The 14,239-nt window shown below is 29.2% G+C and overlaps 1 long non-coding RNA gene across 2 annotated transcripts; it reads left to right on the forward strand.

Annotated features, from left to right (window-relative positions):
* Positions 1 to 11,158: 11,158 nt before the first annotated feature.
* On the forward strand, positions 11,159 to 14,023 carry LOC136220611 (uncharacterized). Of its 2 annotated transcripts, XR_010684611.1 has the most exons (6): positions 11,159 to 11,503; positions 11,898 to 12,011; positions 12,091 to 12,454; positions 12,776 to 12,846; positions 13,091 to 13,187; positions 13,874 to 14,023. It is a non-coding gene; the product is annotated as an uncharacterized lncRNA (long non-coding RNA). The 2 variants fall into 2 exon arrangements; XR_010684610.1 differs by lacking the exons at positions 11,159 to 11,503; positions 11,898 to 12,011; positions 12,091 to 12,454 and adding an exon at positions 12,531 to 12,690.
* Positions 14,024 to 14,239: the final 216 nt, after the last annotated feature.

Below are 14,239 nucleotides of genomic sequence, written 5' to 3' on the forward strand. Positions count from 1 at the left end.
AAAAAATCCACAAACCTTGTGAAAATTAGAATTTTACGTAAAACCTTTGAACTTTACGTAAATCTTTTATTTTTAAATATAATATACGTATAGTTTGACTAAATTTACGTAATCTTTTTATTTTAGGAGAAAAAAATTCACAAATCTTGTGAAAATAGAGTTTTACGTAAAACCTATGAAATTTACGTAAATCTTTTATTTTTTTGACATAATTTACGTAAGGTTTGACTAAATTTACGTAACCTTGTTATTTTGGGAGAAAAAATCTACAAAGCTTATGAAAATTGGAGTTTTACGTAAAACTTTTGAACTTTACATAAATCTTTTATTTTTAGATAATTTACGTATAGCTTGACTAAATTTACGTAACCTTTTTTATTTAGGAGAAAAAAATTCATAAACCTTGTTAAAATAGAATTTTACGTAAATCTTTTATTTTATCAGTTCCTATGTTAAATATCTAACATATTGTTCAGTTATCGTATTTTAAAATTTATTGTTTAGTTCTGATTTTTTATTTTGATCAACAGTTTTATCACTTAAATTTTTAAATTATTGAACAGATTAGTCCTTTATAAGGGACTAAACTGTTGAATTGAGTTAAAATTAAGGACTTAATAGTGTATTATTAACATATAATAACTAAATAATAATTAAATTAAAATAGAGGGGCCCATATATTATTTACCTTATAATTAATAATCTTTAAAATTTCCATAATTAAATATTACCTGCTATAGCAGGTTACTTTTTTTATTAATTTTAATTAACATAATTTTAATTAACACATGTCCAAATACTATTGGATACTAAAACAAAGTATGACTACTTTGTTTTCCAACAAAGTAGCCATAGAATTTACCGTAATTATAGTGTTTGAATTTAGTTTAGTAGGTAAGGAGTAATTTTTTAGTTGAGAGAAAAGTGATACATAAATTTTAGGGTTGAATTGGTGTTGACCTGCTAACTCGAAAATGTCATGAATATTTAAAATTATTATCATATTCTCTAATGTGTTTATATTTCATTTAATTAGTAAACGTGATAAAATTACAATTACTAATTGCAAAAATGGCTTGAACCTTCCATATTTTTGCATGCGACTTATAAACACATTACACGAACTAAAATGATATATTAGCGGATTTTTGGATGGTCATAGTTAAGCTGCTAATCCAAAAACGACATAAATTATTTAGAACTATTACTATATCCTACTATATTTTTAAATGACATCATTAACATATGTACATAGTAAAATTACATATGATCCGAAAGCACAATACAAAATTACTAACCCAATTTGGTTAATATATATAGTTATAACACAAATTTTTTTGAGTTGAGTTAGAGTTGACTCATTTCATATCAACTCGATAATTGATATGACACGAACACGACACTAACTCAATAATAAGAAAAAAATTTAGAATACTCTAGGAGTAATACACCTAACAAATCAATTAATGTCACATGTACATTTTTTTCCTTACACAAATCATCTCCCATGAAGTGGTATGTACAATTATTTTGACTGATTGGTGTATTACTCCTGGAATACAGTAAAAAAAAATTCAATAATTGTCACATCTACAACAACCGCTCATGTCTTTCACTCTTTGACAAAGTGGGCTTGAAAATTATTTTGAAACAAATTTCAAGGACTATCCCCCTATGGAGTTCTGCCCCTGGACAAGTAACATTGATTTTGCTTAAAATAGTTAGGAGTAAATATATACCATTTCATATTTTAGAGTCGAATCTATATTTTTCTGAAAATGCGCTTAACAAATTTCGCTTTTATCCCAATAAATTAAATTACTTCACTAGGTAGATTTTTGAAAGAAAAAAAAATTAAAATTGATTTTGCTTGAAAAGGTTACTAATAAATTTATACAATTTCATATGTTAGAGTCAAATATGTACTTTTCAGAAAATATTAGAGAGGAATTTAGCCTTTATGTCAATAAATTAAATTACTTCACTAGGTAGCTTTTTGAAAAAAAAAGAAAAAAAGGATTAAAATTGATTTTACTTGAAAAGGTTAGGAGTAAATTTATAAAATTTATATACTTTTCATAAAATATTAAAGTGAAATTTAGCCTTTATGTCAATAAATTAAATTACTTCACTAGGTAGACTTTTGAAAAAAAAATATTTAATTTGATAATCAAATGACAAAAATTGGTAATTAAAGGAGACAAAATAGATTGAATTCATAGCATACAAAACTGTGAACTCAGAAAGGAAAAAAAGCAATGTTTTAAAAAAGGCTTACATATATTTTCTTTTTCTGATTATAATATTTATTGTTTCATTGAAATAAAAATACATCGAACCTAACCATAGCCATAGCTAGGGTTAGGTATTGTCCTGAACAAAATCCTAATCTTTATGCTGCTCTACAGCTTCAAGTTCAAGTCTAGCACTTCAAACTCAGAATCAGAATCAGAAATAGGGATCAAGGGTTTCTCCAGCTGCTGAAGAAATGGCTGGGTGAATTTCCTCCGAGCCTGAAAAGGGATAGGGAAACTTTGTGACCCAAACCCATAGTTGTTCCTCACAGTTGGAAAAGGAGAGTACATGTCTGGGGCTGCGCGGGGATGAATAAACTGATTAGGATTCGGATTAAACATAGTACTGTAAACATTTGGAATGGAAAAACTAAAGTTGTTTCTTTGACCGGAGAGACGGCTCAAGCCACCACCGGAAGCATTAAGAGACGGTGGTGGCTGCTGCATCCTTCTGGAGGCAGAAATAGAAGAACCATCATGATCCGTAGACATGTGAATTTCGATGTGATGAAGAAAAGCTTCAGTGCTCACAAAAACCTGGTTACAAATTCGACAGGCGATTTGTGGAGCACCGGCGTACGTGCTTGTAGGAAGATTGTTGGAATTCCACCCATATCCAGCCATAGATTCAGGGTTTGAAAATTGAATTTGTGTCTTTTTTTGATAATCTGAAGAGAGGGCAAGAGAGAAGAGGGGTGTAATTTATAGCTAATTTGGTTACCATACACAGGTCATGTGCTAAGTTGTATAAAATGGCAAATATAGTATCTTAATTATTATGTGCAGAGGATATGACTCATCAAAAAAAAAGTTCAGAGTGGAGGGAAAGTTTTGGAGTATAGGGGCAACATCTGAATTTCTAAAAGTTACAAATGATCCCACGTATTGTATCTAATAACCTCATAATTCTTAATAAAATTTGTTGCATGCTGAAAATGGAAGACACGCTCCGTCATGTCTCAAAATGCTCGTCACGTATCAAAAGAATGTGATAAATAGACAACAAATTAGGAAATTTTGAAAGTTCACGGGACAGTTGAATTTTTGGGTTATCCAATGCAATTAGACGAGATTATGGAGATATTGAATGTAACTGGACAGGTTATTGAATCAATTAGATAAGAACATAGGGTTATTAAACGCAATTGAAATTTTAGGCCAATACCTTGTTTGATAACTCATCTAATCATTTAAATTAAAAATTAAGCACTTATTTAATTTAAATGTGATTTTTTTAAGGTAATTCACGTGTGTTTGTATTATCAACTAATTGTTTATATTCAGTATTTAAAATTCAGTATTTAATTTTATATTTTTTCAGCACTTAATTTTTATTTCTATCAAACAACATATAAGTACAGATTATATAAATCATGAAATCTATATTACATATAATAACAGAAACAGAAAGAAGATTAGAAGAGAATTTTAGATGCCATTTTGATGATGTTGCATGCTCTTACAAACAGAACATTTTTTTTAAATGTAAAAATTGTTAGTGATATTATAGAACAAAAGGTATGAATTGGAAGAGTTTAATCGTAAGAAAAAAAAAGGTAATTGGATTTGATGGGATTTTGATGATGTGGCATGCTCTTAGAAAAATGATAATTATTTTTTGGGTTAAAGTGCAAAAATATCCCTAACGTTTTGGGCTAGGAGCAATTTTACCCCTAACGTCTAAAATGGTGCAATTTTACCCCTAACATTGATAAATTGGGTCAATTTCAGACACTATTATAAAATACAGATATTTTTGTTCATTATTATGCACCAATTGCATAATAATTCGTCTAAAAAAAGGATTTAATATTTTTTATAATTTAATAATAGAATTTGAGATTAATATTTATAAATTCGGTGGATTTTTAGAATTTTTTTTTATCTAATCCGTACAAAAAAGACAGTATATTTTTTTATTTTTTTCACATTCCAATGAATGTTTGTGATTTGTTACTGATAAAATAACACACATATGAAGCGTAGATAACAAGATTCATGAGCGAGAAGACAGTTTGATGAATTATTTCTCAAATCGACCCAATTTATTAACGTTAGGGGTAAAATTGCTCCTGACTTCCAACGTTAGGGGTAAAATTGCTCTTAACTTCCAACGTTAGGGGTAAAATTGCACCATTTTAGACGTCAGGGATAAAATTGCTCCTAGCCCAAAACGTTAGGGGTATTTTTGCATCTTAACTCTTCTTTTTTTTATAAATTGTTAGTTATTATTTTTTTAAATGTAAAAATTGTTAGTGATATTATAGAACAAAAGACAAGATTTGGAAGGGTTTTTTTTAAGAAAAGAATTGGAAGAGTTAATAGTAAGAAAAAAATTGGAAAAATCAATTTGTTTAAGAGTGAATTGAATGTGGTTAATGACATTTTTATAAGGGAAAATTACCCAGAAAATTCATATTTTAAAAACTATTTACAACTATGACAAGTTATAATTTTGGATTATATCAAACTAGTAAAATCAGTACTTTTAATATATTTTAAGGATTAGAGTTTATAAATTAGAAGTCTAGAATATATTTTCTAAGGTTTATAATTTCTGAATTTGAGTCTATAATTTTTAAATTATGGTATAAAATCATAATATATAGAGAGAATAATGACATATTAAGAATTAAATTTAGTGATATGACTTAGTTGTAATTTTGTACTTAATTATGATATTCATATATTTGACCCTTTTTATAAAGGCAAATGACATTAGAGTTTTTTTTTGAAGTGGTTTGGTATTAATACCACAATGAAATACTTTTTTCATCTTCTAACATTTAAGCATAACTCATAGTTTTTTTTTCTATTTAATACGTTTATATCGAGTCATGATTACCCATCGTTTGACCATATATAATGACAAAAAGCATGGCTAGATTTATAGTTATTATGTAGTCTCTGTATCAAGTTATGATTGCCCCCCGTTTGATCATATATAATGATCCTATATTAGGTGGGGAATTTATAGGAAGGTCCTGGTCCTCCAACTCACTAAAAGAACCTTCCATATACTAATTGACACCTGTCCTTCACTTATAACAGCTTATCAAATAAAAACTCTCTTTCACGACAAAACACGTTCTCCATCTCCCTCCTCCATTTTTCGTCACTCCGATTGCCTCACTCAGATTGCCGCTGCTGATGAAGTCTTGTTGCCGATCTCCACCGTCCTCTTTCAGCCCGTTTATCAGTGTAGTGAGACCTGTCACTGATTGATTTTCCCTTCGTCAAATTCTCTTCTCCGTTTGCTTCTTAACCATTCCACCTCTCTCTCTCTCTCTCTCTCTCTTTTTTTGTCAAAGTGTCTAAAATGTTTACTATGTTACTAATATAGTTAGAAATAATAACCACAAAAATGTGCAAAACTACTTCAGTTTATCGACAAATTAATATGTTTGGAAATGTCTGATATGACAGTTTAATAATTGTCAAGTTAGTTCATTCAAATTTTCTATTATATAGCAGTAGTGGCAGAACCAGGACATTAGATGAGCCGAGGTTCAACTTAATGAAACAATCGTTGTTCATCGACGAGTCATTTAAAAAAAATTAAAACTTCATAGTTAAACCTTATTTCTATCTTTTATTCCTATATATCTTCACTAATAACAACCTAGGAATGATAAATTTATACGCGATCGATTACTCGATATGTAATTATAGTGTTTGAATTTAGTTTAGTAGGTAAGGAGTAATTTTTTAGTTGAGAGAAAAGTGATACATAAATTTTAGGGTTGAATTGGTGTTGACCTGCTAACTCGAAAATGTCATGAATATTTAAAATTATTATCATATTCTCTAATGTGTTTATATTTCATTTAATTAGTAAACGTAATAAAATTACAATTACTAATTGCAAAAATGGCTTGAACCTTCCATATTTTTGCATGCGACTTATAAACACATTACACGAACTAAAATGATATATTAGCGGATTTTTGGATGGTCATAGTTAAGCTGCTAATCCAAAAACGACATAAATTATTTAGAACTATTACTATATCCTACTATATTTTTAAATGACATCATTAACATATGTACATAGTAAAATTACATATGATCCGAAAGCACAATACAAAATTACTAACCCAATTTGGTTAATATATAGTTATAACACAAATTTTTTTGAGTTGAGTTAGAGTTGACTCATTTCATATCAACTCGATAATTGATATGACACGAACCCGACACTAACTCAATAATAAGCAAAAAATTTAGAATACTCTAGGAGTAATACACCTAACAAATCAATTAATGTCACATGTACATTTTTTTCCTTACACAAATCATCTCCCATGAAGCGGTATGTACAATTATTTTGACTGATTGGTGTATTACTCCTGGAATACAGTAAAAAAAAATTCAATAATTGTCACATCTACAACAACCCCTCTTCATGTCTTTCACTCTTTGACAAAGTGGGCTTGAAAATTATTTTGAAACAAATTTCAAGGACTATCCCCCTATGGAGTTCTGCCCCTGGACAAGTAACATTGATTTTGCTTAAAATAGTTAGGAGTAAATATATACCATTTCATATGTTAGAGTCGAATCTATATTTTTCTGAAAATGCGCGTAACAAATTTCGCTTTTATCCCAATAAATTAAATTACTTCACTAGGTAGATTTTTGAAAGAAAAAAAAAATTAAAATTGATTTTGCTTGAAAAGGTTACTAATAAATTTATACAATTTCATATTTTAAAGTCAAATATGTACTTTTCAGAAAATATTAGAGAGGAATTTAGCCTTTATGTCAATAAATTAAATTACTTCACTAGGTAGCTTTTTGAAAAAAAAAAGAAAAAAAAGGATTAAAATTGATTTTACTTGAAAAGGTTAGGAGTAAATTTATAAAATTTATATACTTTTCATAAAATATTAAAGTGAAATTTAGCCTTTATGTCAATAAATTAAATTACTTCACTAGGTAGATTTTTGAAAAAAAAAACAAGATTTAATTTGATAATCAAATGACAAAAATTGGTAATTAAAGGAGACAAAATAGATTGAATTCATAGCATACAAAACTGTGAACTCAGAAAGAAAAAAAAACAATGTTTTAAAAAAGGCTTACATATATTTTCTTTTTCTGATTATAATATTTATTGTTTCATTGAAATAAAAATACATCGAACCTAACCATAGCCATAGCTAGGGTTAGGTATTGTCCTGAACAAAACCCTAATCTTTATGCTGCTCTACAGCTTCAAGTTCAAGTCTAGCACTTCAAACTCAGAATCAGAAATAGGGATCAAGGTTTCTCCAGCTGCTGAAGAAATGGCTTGGTGAATTTCCTCGGAGCCTGAAAAGGGATAGGGAAACTTTGTGACCCAAACCCGTAGTTGTTCCTCACAGTTGGAAAAGGAGAGTACATTTGTGGGGCTGCCCGGGGATGAATAAACTGATTAGGATTCGGATTAAACATAGTACTGTAAACATTTGGAATGGGAAAACTGAAGTTGTTTCTTTGACCGGAGAGACCGCTCAAGCCACCACCGGAAGCATTAAGAGACGGTGGTGGCTGCTGCATCCTTCTGGAGGCAGAAACAGAAGAACCATCATGATCCGTAGACATGTGAATTTCGATGTGATGAAGAAAAGCTTCAGTGCTCACAAAAACCTGGTTACAAATTCGACAGGCTATTGTTGGAATTCCACCCATATCCAGCCATAGATTCAGGGTTTGAAAATTGAATTTGTGTCTTTTTTTGATAATCTGAAGAGAGGGCAAGAGAGAAGAGGGGTGTAATTTATAGCTAATTTGGTTACCATACACAGGTCATATGCTAAGTTGTATAAAATGGCAAATATAATATCTTAATTATTATGTGCAGAGGATATGACTCATCAAATAAAAAGTTCAGAGTGGAGGGAAAGTTTTGGAGTATAGGGGCAACATCTGAATTTCTAAAAGTTACAAATGATCCCACATATTGTATCTAATAACCTCATAATTCTTAATAAAATTTGTTGCATGCTGAAAATGGAAGACACTCTCCGTCATGTCTCAAAATGCTCGTCACGTATCAAAAGAATGTGATAAATAGACAACAAATTAGGAAATTTTGAAATTTCACGGGACAGTTGAATTTTTGGGTTATCCAATGCAATTAGACGAGATTATGGAGATATTGAATGTAACTGGACAGGTTATTGAATCAATTAGATAAGAACATAGGGTTATTAAACGCAATTGAAATTTTAGGCCAATACCTTGTTTGATAACTCATCTAATCATTTAAATTAAAAATTAAGCACTTATTTAATTTAAATGTGATTTTTTTAAGGTAATTCACGTGTGTTTGTATTATCAACTAATTGTTTATATTCAGTATTTAAAATTCAGTATTTAATTTTATATTTTTTCAGCACTTAATTTTTATTTCTATCAAACAACATATAAGTACAGATTATATAAATCATGAAATCTATATTACATATAATAACAGAAACAGAAAGAAGATTAGAAGAGAATTTTAGATGCCATTTTGATGATGTTGCATGCTCTTACAAACAGAACATTTTTTTTAAATGTAAAAATTGTTAGTGATATTATAGAAAAAAATGTATGAATTAGAAGAGTTTAATCATAAGAAAAAAAAGGTAATTGGATTTGATGGGATTTTGATGATGTGGCATGCTCTTAAAAAATGATAATTCGTTTTTGGGTTAAGGTGCAAAAATATCCCTAACGTTTTGGGCTAGGAGCAATTTTACCCCTAACGTCTAAAATGGTGCAATTTTACCCCTAACGTTGATAAATTGGGTCAATTTCAGACACTATTATAAAATACAGATATTTTTATTCATTATTCTGCACCAATTGCATAATAATTCGTCTAAAAAAAGGATTTCATATTTTTTATAATTTAATAATAGAATTTGAGATTAATATTTATAAATTCGGTGGATTTTTAGAATTTTTTTTATCTAATCCGTACAAAAAAGACAGTATATTTTTTTATTTTTTTCACATTCCAATGAATGTTTGTGATTTGTTACTGATAAAATAACACACATATGAAGTGTAGATAACAAGATTCATGAGCGAGAAGACAGTTTGATGAATTATTTCTCAAATCGACCCAATTTATTAACGTTAGGGGTAAAATTGCTCCTGACTTCCAACGTTAGGGGTAAAATTGCTTTTGACTTCCAACATTAGGGGTAAAATTACACCATTTTAGACGTCAGGGATAAAATTGCTCCTGGCCCAAAACGTTAGGGTTATTTTTGCATCTTAACTCTTCTTTTTTATAAATTGTTAGTTATTATTTTTTTTAAATGTAAAAATTGTTAGTGATATTATAGAACAAAAGACAAGATTTGGAAGGGTTTTTTTTTAAGAAAAGAATAGGAAGAGTTAATAGTAAGAAAAAAATTGGAAAAATCAATTTGTTTAAGAGTGAATTGAATGTGGTTAATGACATTTTTATAAGGGAAAATTACCCAGAAAATTCATATTTTAAAAACTATTTACAACTATGACAAGTTATAATTTTGGATTATATCAAACTAGTAAAATCAGTACTTTTAATATATTTTAAGGATTAGAGTTTATAAATTAGAAGTCTAGAATATATTTTCTAAGGTTTATAATTTCTGAATTTGAGTCTATAATTTTTAAATTATGGTATAAAATCATAATATATAAAGAGAATAATGACATATTAAGAATTAAATTTAGTGATATGACTTAGTTGTAATTTTGTACTTAATTATGATATTCATATATTTGACCCTTTTTATAAAGGCAAATGACATTAGAGTTTTTTTTTTTTTGAAGTGGTTTGGTATTAATACCACAATGAAATACTTTTTTCATCTTCTAACATTTAAGCATAACTCATAGTTTTTTTTTCTATTTAATACGTTTATATCGAGTCATGATTACCCATCGTTTGACCATATATAATGACAAAAAGCATGGCTAGATTTATAGTTATTATGTAGTCTCTGTATCAAGTTATGATTGCCCCCCGTTTGATCATATATAATGATCCTATATTAGGTGGGGAGTTTATAGGAAAGTCCTGGTCCTCCAACTCACTAAAAGAACCTTCCATATACTAATGGACACACTACAACAAATCATTATTTGTGCCACGAATTATGCCACGTGAATTCAAATTTCGTGGCATATTTTAATTTAGCCACGGAAAAAATAGATTCCACTACAAACTTATGACCACTTGTTGTATTTATGCCACGGGTAATTTTTTTCTGTGGCAAACATATACTTATGCCATGAATTTTGCTACAGTATTTTTTTTTCCGTGGCTAAATCTATTTATGCCACGGAAAAAAAAAAATTACTCGTGGCATAAAATTACTTATACCACATGTAATTTATTTTATAAAAATTGTTCTAAAATTAATTTTAATATGTTAATTTGTTGCATTTTTTCTATGTGGAGGGAAACTACAAAAATTCGTTTGGATTAATCTGAAAATGACACGATATTTTGAAGTCGTGTTTATATCAAACCACTAAACACAAAATTAACACGAAAATAAATACTTACAAAGTTTTGAATGATTAGTTTTTTAATTACAATATCTAATTAATTAAAACAAAACTTATCAAAATTATTGCATTTAATAAAAATAGGAGAAAGTTATACTATCTTTGAAAAATTAGCTTTTTTTTTTTTTTGGTAAACTACGAGGGGCTACGCCCCATTTGAAAAATTAGCTAAATCAACATTTGTAAAGTATTATTTTATTAATTAAGTGTATACAAATTATAAAGTTTTAAATTGATGAAAATTTTAATATTTATTACTGGATTTCGTGCTAACCTTTTAAAATCCAATTACATGCCTTCAGCACTTGCAATCCTTATCCCTTCAACTTCCCCCCTCTATTATTTCCAAACAGTTTTTCTTTCCCGCTTCTATTTTTGAGAAATTTCCCTCTTCAAACTCCATTCCCCCTCTACTCTTTGGCTCTCAAGTGTCGGATGGCCTTCGATTGTACACTGATTCGTTTGTTTGTCCTTCTCCGAAACGCATGCTTCTCTTATCTTGAGTTCCGTCGGCCACCGACTGTGATTCAAACCCTATATTCGTAATGATTTCTTGCAATTGGATCCTCAAGCGGCAACTAACCCTCAGAACATGTAAGAACTGCAAACCCGATTTTACCCTTCCCTAAATCACCCTCACGCTTGTCGCTTCCACACTGCACATTTTCGAGGTAATTCATATAATCCAGTTTCCAATTTGTTATATTATGTTTGTTGTTTCAAACTATGACGCCTGGTATTTAATTATCCATTAATTAGCTATTGCACTTCAAACCAGTTTCGTTTTGTCATAATGCTGAGTTCCTTAATTTCATGTTAATTTTACTAATACTTCATTCTGCAATTCATTGATTCCTTCTCTGCTTCTGTTTTTTTCATTATATGGATGTTTAAATTCATTATGAATATAAAGAAAGGGATTCCCTATATATGTTAACTGTGTGTAAAATCAATTATGGTTGATGTGATTTCATCTTTTTATATGTAACAGTTTATCTTGGGTTTTTTTCTCTATCTTTCATAAAATAATTACCTTGAATCACCTTATTCTTATTCTAATTTCAGTTTTTACCCTTTGGACTATTGCCACATTGATATGATATGGAAGAGAAAGATGCAAGGACATATGATCTTGCTGCCCTCAAGTACTGGGGCCCTTCCACCCACATTAATTTTCTTGTAAATTTTGAAACCCCTTTCATGAATTAGTATAATCTTTCTCGAGATATATCTTAATCTTAGTTTTCGTTTTGTTTAGCTGGAAAAATACCAGGATGAGCTGAAGAGATGAAGAATAGATGAGCCGTCGGGAATAAGTTAATCATTTAAGACGGTAAAGACAATTTTTTTGCTTAATTACGAGAATGGTTAGTTAATTAATTGATTTTTTCCCTATTTCTATGGAGTAAAACATTTGGTTCTCTAGGAGTGATTCAATTTATAGTGGAGTAATAAGGTTTTCATTAATCTTATTGCATGGTTTCACAAGAAGCCCCTTCTTAATAGTATAAAGTTAGCTCATTGTTCTAACTGTCATATATCTATGTTATGGAGACATCACCTGCATTGAAGATGTCAAGCAAGGATAGACAGAGTCACTGGAAACAAGGACATTTATCTTGGTACTTTCAGTGAGTTCTTTCTTTCATTTTTTATATTTGATAGATTTATATTCTGATATCAAGTTCAAACTTTTATTGGAATCTTGGTGAGTATAAAGCTTATACTTTTTTTTTATAACATTTGCTGCATGTTGTTTCCACTAAAGACTAGTAATGCTTTTATAAGGCGATGATGGCCTTCTAATTTGGGGCTACTTGATGCATGCTTCTAATTGTCAACTACAATCTAACTTTCTGTAAGACTGTCTTTTTTTATGTTATTTTATCTGATAAAGTGGAATCAAAGTAATTTTATGAGTGAAAGAGATCATTTTATTTCAGGCTCAATGGCTTTGTTCTTCTGCTCAATCAGAACCTTCATTCTCTCCCTTAATCTCTGAATTGTCATTAAGGTTTCTCCTATCTATCCTCATTTTGTGCTTATTATGCATATCATCTTCTGTTAGTTATAATTGTTATTCTTTTTCTTATTTAGTTCATTTTTCTAATTTTTTGCTTATTGCAATTATTTGTGGGTTATGCATTGGTTAAAAATGTCAATTTTAACCAAGTTTGTGTTTTGAAAGTAATTACAATGTAAAATCAAGTCTTGAACTTAAATTGCTTTTGTTTTTGGATTTATTATTTTGGGTTTAGTTGGTCAATATTTTCAACCTAAAAAGAAACGCTAAAGAAAAGCATTGAGGAAGATGGAGCAGACAATTCCTTTGAGGCATCACACCACATAAAGCTAGTAAGTTTAATACCTTTTTGCTTTTCTTTCATTGAAAGTATTGAAAGATAGAAATATAAAAAGGAATATCATGATAACAATGTGGTATTATTAGACGATTGGTTACTAGAGCTTTGTTCTTTTTTTACTTCTCTGTTTTCATGGAGAAACCAGAGGATTTAGTTATTGCTGGAAGATTTTTAGCTCCCTATTATGTGCTAATTAGTTGGCTTGATCTTTCAATATGGGATTTTTTAATCAGTGATGATGATATGAACTCACAATTAATATCCAATTCCAAAAAATTTGAAGCCTTATCTTGGTGTAATTTCAATTATATTGAATTATTATTTGATTAATTGAAAAGTGGATCAATTACTCTACTTCTGAAATTGTAGACTTGTATGTTTATCTTGTTTATTTTCCATACAACTTTTGGGCATATCGTACAATGTTATTATTCATGCATACAAGCAATGTTAAGTCTATGGAAGTGGTCTGTACTATAACTTCTTAGTCAATTGTTGGTTGTGCTACGTGGTTTTCAGTATAATATACAACTATATGTTATCTTTTTAATAGAGCATAGAAGGTGAAAAGTATGATAGTTTGGTTTAGCCTTTGCGAATTCATAGTATTTTGTGATCATGTTGTGCTTCTTTGTCGTTTTTGTATAAATTACTACAATGTATAGCATATTTTCTTAGTATTGCAGGTAAAAAGAAGTTCGAAGAGCTAGTATCTCCATCCGCAACAAATGAATGTTGTTAACGTGATCAATATTTATAGAAGTTATAAGAGATTGGATATTGTATTTTATTTGATAGATATATATTTTTACTGTAAATATTTATATTAGGGGGATATAAAGTATTTGATTCAGATGTCAATTGCACAATATTCAATATGTATATAAATAGATCTAATGACACCAATAAATTCTATGCCTCGACTTGTTTCATATTTGAATCTATTAATATTTTTTTCACAGTTTAAATTGGGTTAAATATGGCCAACACGAATTACAAAGAAAAAAGAAGAAGTTTGCCATGATTATATTTGTGGCTAAGCAA

This window comes from Euphorbia lathyris, chromosome 2, assembly GCF_963576675.1.
Source record: "Euphorbia lathyris chromosome 2, ddEupLath1.1, whole genome shotgun sequence".
NCBI lineage: Eukaryota > Viridiplantae > Streptophyta > Magnoliopsida > Malpighiales > Euphorbiaceae > Euphorbia > Euphorbia lathyris.